At 32.9% G+C, this 9356-nt stretch overlaps 1 long non-coding RNA gene across 1 annotated transcript in view; it reads right to left on the bottom strand.

The window, feature by feature from the left end:
- Positions 1-2660: 2660 nt before the first annotated feature.
- The window catches only part of LOC117110561, an 8837-nt gene continuing 2141 nt past the window's right edge, over positions 2661-9356 (bottom strand). Inside the window, exons 2-3 of the long non-coding RNA XR_004445718.1 lie at positions 4938-5065; positions 2661-2721 (exon numbers count right to left, since the gene is read on the bottom strand). This is a non-coding gene — a long non-coding RNA (uncharacterized LOC117110561). The remainder of the gene's footprint in view (positions 2722-4937; positions 5066-9356) is intronic.

Below are 9356 nucleotides of genomic sequence, written 5' to 3' on the forward strand. Positions count from 1 at the left end.
TGTATTTTCTTGTTTGTGTTCCTTTGTACATTTGAACTACACTACTTGGGCTGCTACTGTACTTTTTAATAAAGAATAAAGAGTTTATCATTGTTAAAAAAAAAATCATTGACTAGGATAAAGATTTCCCATACGAATAGAATATACGAATGGTACTGGGTAAAAGACAACTTGATTTCTGGCTTTGAACAAGGTATTCACTCGTAGAAGTCTTATGAAGATAAGCCTATCCAGTAGTGACATTAAAGGGTCGGGACCAGGACATACCTTCAACTTTAGATTGACAAAGATTGAGATATCTTAAATGAGACACAATACATACACAGGCCTAGTTCTAGAGTCCAGTTAAAATATGTAATAATGTATTTGTGAATTTTCTTTCCTTATAGTTAATCCATGTCAAGTCTGTAAGTAAAAACAACATTTACTTATAAAAAATTGACACTGGATTAACTAAAGGAAAGAAAATTCACAAATGATTTACTGAATCCGGAATGAATTTATTCCCTATGATGTAATATTGTATTGGATGACATATAATCATATATTTTACTTAAACATTATGCGTCAATATTTATTAATAGTACTAGAAATTGCAAATTGCAAGTGAAGTGCTGCGAAGTACAACTGAATATAAATGTTCTTCGAACAAAATTATTTATGCGAGCCAAGTGAAAATAATGAATAATAAAACTATAACAAATAATATGAGACACGACCCATTGTCCATATTAGAACACTTCTCATTCAGTAACAAAGTCGTAATTTTTCATTTTTGTCAAAAAGTGTCCATAGTGTGGTGAATTATGGTTTAGGTTTTTTTTAATAAAGTTTTAAAAATTTCTATGTATGTGGAAAATGTAGTTGATTACCGAAGGTTACAATTTTTATTTTGAAGACTGCATGGTCTAGGAAGTGTACATTTTTTTATGGGGAAATTTTCCAAGGGCGGGTTTTCTAGGGGCGAGTTGACTGCCAAAGAGTGTTGGCAAAGTGCGAGCCAGCGTATTATTTGATCATAAGTGCGAGACATATCACAAGTGCGAGACATATCACAAGTGTGTAGGCTTCAAGGCTAGGCCTATACCATCCTAGCTAGTCTAGGCCTAGAGTAGGATAAGACTAGTGCGACATTCGGACGTTGGTACGAGTAGGTTAGTCTACAAACGTTGACTAAAGTAATTGATTTTACCCGGCAGAACGAAAGAAGGAAACTCCGCTTTTCAGTCGTCTTAGCCACTCGTTTTTTGACAAACAATGACCTTTCAGAGGTCAAATTGCTGTCAAGAATATGAATTGGCTGCTTCGCAGCAAAAATAAATTAGATTTAACGTAAATATGGAAGAAGCATGAAGAAAGAAGAATAGGGAAAAAACTCAGAGCAGCTGAAATATTTACCAAAATAAACAATTATTTTGTCGTATCTTTCATCATTGATGTTGAATAGCGAGCTTCTAATTAAAAAATGATTAAAATCAAAAAAGTGCACAGTGCCTTTGATCATTGATTTGGAATTGACACTACAGTATATAAATCATTAGCATTACAGTATATTATTATTATTATTATTATTATTATTATTATTATTATCATCAATCTAACCATTAAATTAAACATTTGCAGATCTGTACTGATATGATGTTAAATAAAATAATAATGATAATAATGATACTGGTATTACTGGTATTAAAAATGATGATCTAAACAAAGCTGACCCAGTATGTAAAAGCCAGACTCTGAAGGATAATTTATCTCTGTTTTGCCATTATAATATTTTTAGTATTTTAATATAAAGAAAACTACTTTTTTTTTTTGCATGGTTTATCATCCATGAATAATAAAATAAAAATTATGAACATACAATATATAAACAAACAATTAATGGAATGCAAGTTGCATGCAAAATACTCTTTTGATTAGAAACCGTGTGCAGTGTTGATCAATATGACTGCATTGCCTTTAATAATAAGTTTAGAATATTTGTCAATTTTGTTTTATTTTAGATATAAAGCACTTTTAATTCCCCGGGTCCACATGCTTGAATGTTGTTTCTGGTGGGAAGAAACCAACTGTCAGATAAACTGCTTTATTCAAGGACACAAGCAAAATGCACAGCGAGGGATTCAAACCCTAAACTTTAAGAACCAAGATTCCATTCCATTTATTGACAAATATACAAGTACAGTACATCAAAATAAATCAAATTTATATAAATAGAAAAACAGATGCTCTATTACCTCTTTACTTTCACTATTCAATGTTTCAACTGCACTCCAGACACTATCATAGAGGGCGCTATTGAAATAAGACTCATTCATCCTGACATATGTGGACTGGGTACTCTGCTTGGCTTGCTGGCTTTTAATTGGTCCATATGAAACCAGCGAACCCCTGCTTCTCGCCATAGATTTCACTGCAACAGAATTTTTCTGCTTCTGGTGTAAACCTTCTGAAGTTGATGGTTGTGTTTTTTGCTGGAAGACCAGAAAAATAGATTATTGCATACTATAACATGTTAATAAAGACATATCGGTTATTCATCTAATCAATTAAAATACTGTTGTTGTTATTAAATATTCTATCTAATATCGGTAAAAATCTCCTACAGTCAGTGGTGTATCTAGTCTGGAAATGGGGAAGGGGCTAATGTGGGGGGGGGGGTCCAAATTTGATAAAGATGAGTACAGTTCCCAAACAATTATTGATGCTAGAAGGAGGTCACTACCAAAATGAATAACATGAAAGATTTAATTTTAAATTCAAACTATTTTAACACTGACTCCATTATTAGATATATACTTTAAACAATAACTCTTCTCCAGGGCCCGACGGAATTATTGCTCAACACCTTAAGCATGGAGTAAAATCGAAACCCCCAAGATTTTGTCAGTGATATTTAACACACGTATAAATACGGAGTTGTTCCAAATCTTTTTGAGGAAGGTACGTTAATTCCGATTCTTAAAAAGCAAAGCCTAGATCCATCGGTGCCAAGCAATTATAGGCCCATTATTGTCTCAAATGTTTTATCTAAGATTTTCGAGATATGTTTCCTCTAATTTCATAGGGATATTGAATTTGATGCAATGCAATTTTGATTTGTAAGTGGTCGAAGTACCAGCAAGGCCGCCGCCACCTTTAGTGATGTTATTAATTATTGTGTAAATCAGGGCTCCAGTGTTTACTCCTGTTCTTTAGATGCCGAAGGTGCATTTGATGCAATTCCCCATGTCGTAATATTTTAAAAACTTATTCTGCAATTAAATCTGACTGGTGGCGCTGTATGTATAAATGGTACACAAATATAAACGTCACTGTTAAATGGAATAATATGACTAGTAGAAGTATTGCAATCCGCAAAGGTATTAGACAAGGAGGACTATCTTCTCCATTTATATTTAACTTGTTCTTTAAAGATCTGATAAATGGTTTAAATGAACTTAATTACGGTATTGTGGTTGCAAATTGTAAGTTTAATGCATTCTGTTACGCGGACGATTTACTTTTAACAAGTCTTACCGCCACTAATCTTCAAAAACTTATTGACTACGCCAACAATTACATACTATCTCATGGGTTACGTTTCAATCCCATTAAGACATCTTGTACAACATTTGGCATACAAAGTTTACCACAGCCCCGGTATGGACTTTAAATAATCATACCTTGAATGTCACAGACTCTGTAACCTACCTGGGGGTCACACTTAACAGCAATCTAAAGGGAAATTCTCACGTTGATGCGAGAATTCGTAATTCCCAGAAAGCCTTCTTTTCATTACAAAGTATCGGCGTGTGTAAACAGGGCTCTTGTACTGAGGTGAAACTTCACATTTGGAACACTGTAGTTGTTCCTATTCTTACATACTGTATGGTTGCCAGTGTATTAATATCAATAGAGTTGACAACATGGATAAAATTCAAAGTAAGTTGGTAAAGGCATTTCTTGGTATCCCTAAATTTTGCAGGTCAACTCCTCTGTTACATGCAGTTAACTTGCACAAGATTAAAGATATTATTTTGTCATCCCAGCTCAATCTTTTGTCACAAATATTTGCTAATGACTCCACCTCCAGGAAATTTTATGCCTATTACTTAAATTGTGAAGCTAACGGTAACATGGTATACCAGAACACGCTTATTGATAGGATAAAGAAAGGCCTGGTTGACTTGGATATCTCTCTTTTCTCGACACTATTTAATTATAGCTATAGACGAAAATTGAAGACTTCAATTAAGTATTGAATAGTGATTGTATTAAACACGGTATTTTTGACAGTCTTAAGACATTAATCGATAGGAAAACATGTATTAATCAACAAAACCTCGACTTAATTATCATGCTCACCAAACCATTTTAACTCTGGTTGTCATTTCTTTCTGGATGAGGGTTTTGTTCGTTTGTTTTCCCATTATCTCTGTTTTCTATGTAATTTTATTGCTTGTTGTTTGTGTTTCTCCTTTCTGGAGGTTTTTGAATAAAATTGAAATTGAATTGGATTACATAGTACCATCCTATTATACATTTTATTGTATTTTGTATTGTTATTGGCCAGAGGTTTAGAAATGACCACTTGATGTGTTGTTAGCCTTTCCTATGTCATAGTCACACCCCTGGTCAATATATATTGAAAGGTATTTGAGAAACCCTCTATTCATAAAAACTTTTTCCTCTGTAGGGAAGGATATTTAAAAGGCGAATTTTCAACACTGCATGAACAAATCAAAGGCAATCTTTTTTTACCTGAGAGTATTTGTAAAAAATCAACTGAGCTTCTTGTTCAAAACCTGGACTGTTGATTGGCATTGAGGGAGGGGGGTTTACACTAATACATAAAATCAGATGTAACCTATAGAGTAAGGGCGAGCATAAAAGAGGTGGGCTTATACCCCAAAACAATGCAGTATCACATGAATAGGAAGAGTCTGTACACATACCTGTCTCAATTGTTCTTATTGGTTTCCAGTATACACAATCTCCATTGAAGACCATTCCTTTGATATTAACATACGAGTAGAAATCATTATGATCCTTAAACTTGGAAATCATGGGACCACTATATGCACTATAAAAAAAAAAAAATTACATATTAAAATAGCAACCTGAAGAAGTTGATTGCATAAAGAAAAAGCTTGGTGTTCATTTTTTTACTGATTTAGTTGAGACTAACACAGCTACTCAGGGGTCCTAAGTTGGAAGAAGTCACTTGCTGGAGATCTGGTTAATGAGCTTCTTAAACACATGTAACTTTATTTAGCTGCACATGGTGATACTCATCAGCAGCTGACTTGCGTGAGACCATTGATAATTACAGTACTGTAGTATAAACATGTAAATATTAGGAATTTGCGCAAGATTGGTTCATTTCCAGGAGATTTCTGCTTTCTTGTGGAATTGCCATAGGCCATCTTGTTTCGCTGGCGATCCCTGTGACTCTTGGAGATTTGGCACCCCTGGGCTACTACTACTACTACTAAATAATGTATATATTATGATTTTGCGTATTAAGATTGGTTAATTTTCAGGAGATTTTTGCTTTCTTGGGGAATTGCCATAGGCCATCTTGTTTTGCTGGGGATCCCTGTGATTTGGCATGCCTGGGCTACTACTACTACTACTACTACTAAAAATAACTTTATTTAGCACAAACAATATCCAATTAAAATGATCACAGGCGCTGTACAGGATTTTTAAAATATAAATTTACAAAAAATCAATACTCGATATACTACATGATATAACAAGATATGAATTTGGGAAGACATCAAATTCTACATTTTTTTCTGTGCTTAATATCAGTTTCTGGTTTTACGGCTTTCTTTGCTTTTCAAGCTTTCTGGGTCTTTCTTTTTATTTCTTTTTTGTCATTCTAGTGTTGAAAGTAAAGTGATCAATGATACCTATAAGCTTGTAACAAAAAAAAGAAGCATTAAATAAATAGTACGATTGCCCAGTGCATTTATTAAAATACAATTTCAAAATTTTACTACAAAACATAGGTTATTCAAATGTGCGTTGTTTGTGCTTAACTGAGTAGAAAATGTGAAAATAATAAACTATTAGCTTACAAAACATCATAAAACAAGTAGAAAAAATATTTTGCCATAGCAAATCTATCATGTTAAGTATTATATATTTTACTACTTTCATTACTACTATCATTTGTGAGAATTATGATACAATATACAGTATTTGAATAATATAAAATTTAAAGCTGCAGTATATAATTCAAAATAAAATATATAAATACATTTTTTAATAACAATGTGATGGTGATATTGCTCAATCAATCAGTCAGTTAATCAATAAATCAATGCATACATGAATAAATAAACCACTACAAAAAATCAATAAAAAATGTATTTTTTACTATACTATTATTGCAAATTTTGAATTACTTATTATTATATTACCACAAAACTCCTATGATAAAGGTATTGTTATGTATTATAGGCAAAATATATCTTGAAGACTCGTTTTTGTAATTGTACAAATGATGTGAATGTACCTGTACTTTGTTTTAATGCCTAATGTATTATTTTTTACTCTATAAATCACATTACACAATTCAAAACCAGTTGAAATTGTTTGATCATCTCATATTGAGAGTTTGTCAGGTTAAAGGACAATGTTTGTATCCATACGTGTCTGTCATATGTTGTAGTTAAGTTGGGTGACTATGTACTGCAGCCATGGGTCCCCGTCCCAAATTTCCAATTTTGCATTAGAATGAGGACAAATAATTAAAATATTATTAAGATTTACTACTCTAACAAATAAGGCAAGACTTTTTTGAACGATTCCGCCAACTGCAAATATTGATCATTTCAAATAAAAATAACATTTTATTTCTTGCCAATTAGCGTACCCGCCTTCACGAAAAAGTGGAAATTTCAGAAAAAAATAAGTTTTTCTTTGATTTTATTACATCCTCCACTGCCACAAAATCTCCAAAGATAAGATATGTACATTTCTTTCTAATTATATAAATTTGAAACATTTAACCATCCTATTTTACATTCACCAATAACATTTTATTTTTATTTTTTCCTCCGTCTGGATGATTTGGACAAAACTATTTGCTAAATAAGAAAACAAAATTTTATTTTTATTTTTATTCCGTGCTAATCCGAAAACCTATACCTATAAAAAAAAAAAATAAGTACACGAAAACAATAAGGAATAAAAAATGTCTCGCCTAAGCTATGAGGCCAGGTTACAGGATTGTAACTAATTCTAGATGAGTACCTGTCGGGGAACTGCTCATGAAGACAGAGACAGCGATGGTTTTGGCATGTAAAGCAGAGTGTTAAATGTGGCCAGAAAGATGGAGGTGCCAGACAAAAGACCATTTGGACGGCCAAAGATGACAGGGCGAGCAGGTTAAGAACCTGATAAGAACCTAATTCTAATTCTAATTGATAAGAACCTGGTGGAAAAATGATGTCAAAATATGAATAAGTCTGATACTACTTTTAAGTACTCAAATACTATGATGATGTCCAATACATGTCATACAGTACAAGACAGCCAAGAACTTCCACATCCTCAGTATAAGTTGGGGCCAAGGTGAGCAATGTTGTGTTCACAATTGGCCAGTGACAACTGTCAGAGCCTTCCTGCCCAAAACATGTGTTCTTTTTGTCGTTTGATTGTCATCTTTAATATGTGTTCTAATATCAATTAATTTTAGTGAAAAACCACATGATTGGTTTTTTTCTATGTCTATTTACTATAATCACATTTGAGATTTTAAGCATGTAACGGTAATACCAAGCTTTCAAAGATATTGTGAAATATTACTTTAGGCTATTTACTTATTATTAAAAAAATATTTTGTTTTATGTATGACGACACTCCACTCAACTCATATTGCACTCTATATAAGATGTTTGTGCACTGTTCATTTATTTGTTTATTATTAACAATTGTTGCAGTATCAATTTCTACCGAGTGAACCGATATTAATTTGCAGCTTAGGGAAACATTCTACGAGTTTTTCTTATAATTTGACTGCTTTTAATGTGATGCTCTTTCAGTTTAGGTTAACTCCACAATAGTTACATAAAATAAAATCAAGACTGCAATTACATAAAAAGATAAAAAAAAATGCTCTATTACCTCTTTACTACTATTCAATGTTTCAACTGCATTCCTGATACTATCATAGAGGGCGCTGATCAGACTCATCATCCATGCTGTCATATATGTAGATGGGTAGCCTGCTCTGCTTGTTGTTCATCTGAAACCAGAGAGTCCCTGCTTTTGATCACAATAGACTTTACTGTGCTTTATCTTGCTGCAGAATTTCTCTGCTTTTTTAATTAAACTTGTGAAATTGATGTTGGTATCTTTTGCTGGAAGGTCAATAAAAAAATGATGATTAAGGTGAGGGGTGTTAGCTAGCAGAAATATTAAAGGTGATATGAGGTGTTTTCTATTGAGCAGGATTTTTTTTTTTACACTTTCAATGGGGGAGGGGAGTTGAGTTTTTTTTTGGGTGATCGTGGATTTTTCTTTTTTACACTTGATTTGAGTGTTCAAAAAAATCAGAGCTGTGGTATATAATTATAAGTAAAATATGTAATTTTTTTTAAATAATGTGTTTGTCTAATTGGTCAATAATCAGTCATTCAGTCAATTAATCAACCAGTCAGTTAATCAATCACTGAACCAATGATTGATATTAGCAGCTGATGACATGATCATAATAATAATAATAATTTTGGCTTATATAGCGCATTATGCTAAAGCCTCAATGTGCTTAACAGTAAAAATAAAATTCGGGAAAAAAAATTAAGAAAAATACAAGCTAAAAAGGTGAGTTTTTAAAGCTGCCTTAAAATCATCAATGGAAGTTGCCTGTCGGATTGTAATAGGCAGAGCATTCCAAAGAAAGACAGAAGCCCAAGAGAAAGAACGACTACCATAATGCTTTGTCGACGGGCGAGTGGAATGAGCAAGTAGAGATTCTGAACTAGATCTCAGACACCTCTTAGGAATGTAAGGATGAATGAGTTGTGAAATAAACATTGGCGAGGAATTATGAAGTGCTTTGAAAACAAATAATAAAATCTTGTAAGTAATTCTCTGTGAATGAAATGAAGGTGCCTTAACACAGGAGTGATATGATACCTAATTGGGCTTAAAGTGACCAAACGGGCAGCTGCATTCTGAACTCGCTGAAGTTTTGAAATATCCTTAGCTGGCAATCCATAAAGCAATGAGTTACAACAATCCAGCCTTGATGTTACAAAAGCATGAACGAGAATCTCAGTTGATCTAGGATCAAGGTACTTCCAGATACTCCAAATTCTACGAATTGACTGAAGCCCGGCTTTACAGATGTTGTGTAC

Source organism: Anneissia japonica, unplaced genomic scaffold (genome assembly GCF_011630105.1).
Source record: "Anneissia japonica isolate Jap-2015-1 unplaced genomic scaffold, ASM1163010v1 scaffold10273_len112159_cov157, whole genome shotgun sequence".
Taxonomy (NCBI): domain Eukaryota; kingdom Metazoa; phylum Echinodermata; class Crinoidea; order Comatulida; family Comatulidae; genus Anneissia; species Anneissia japonica.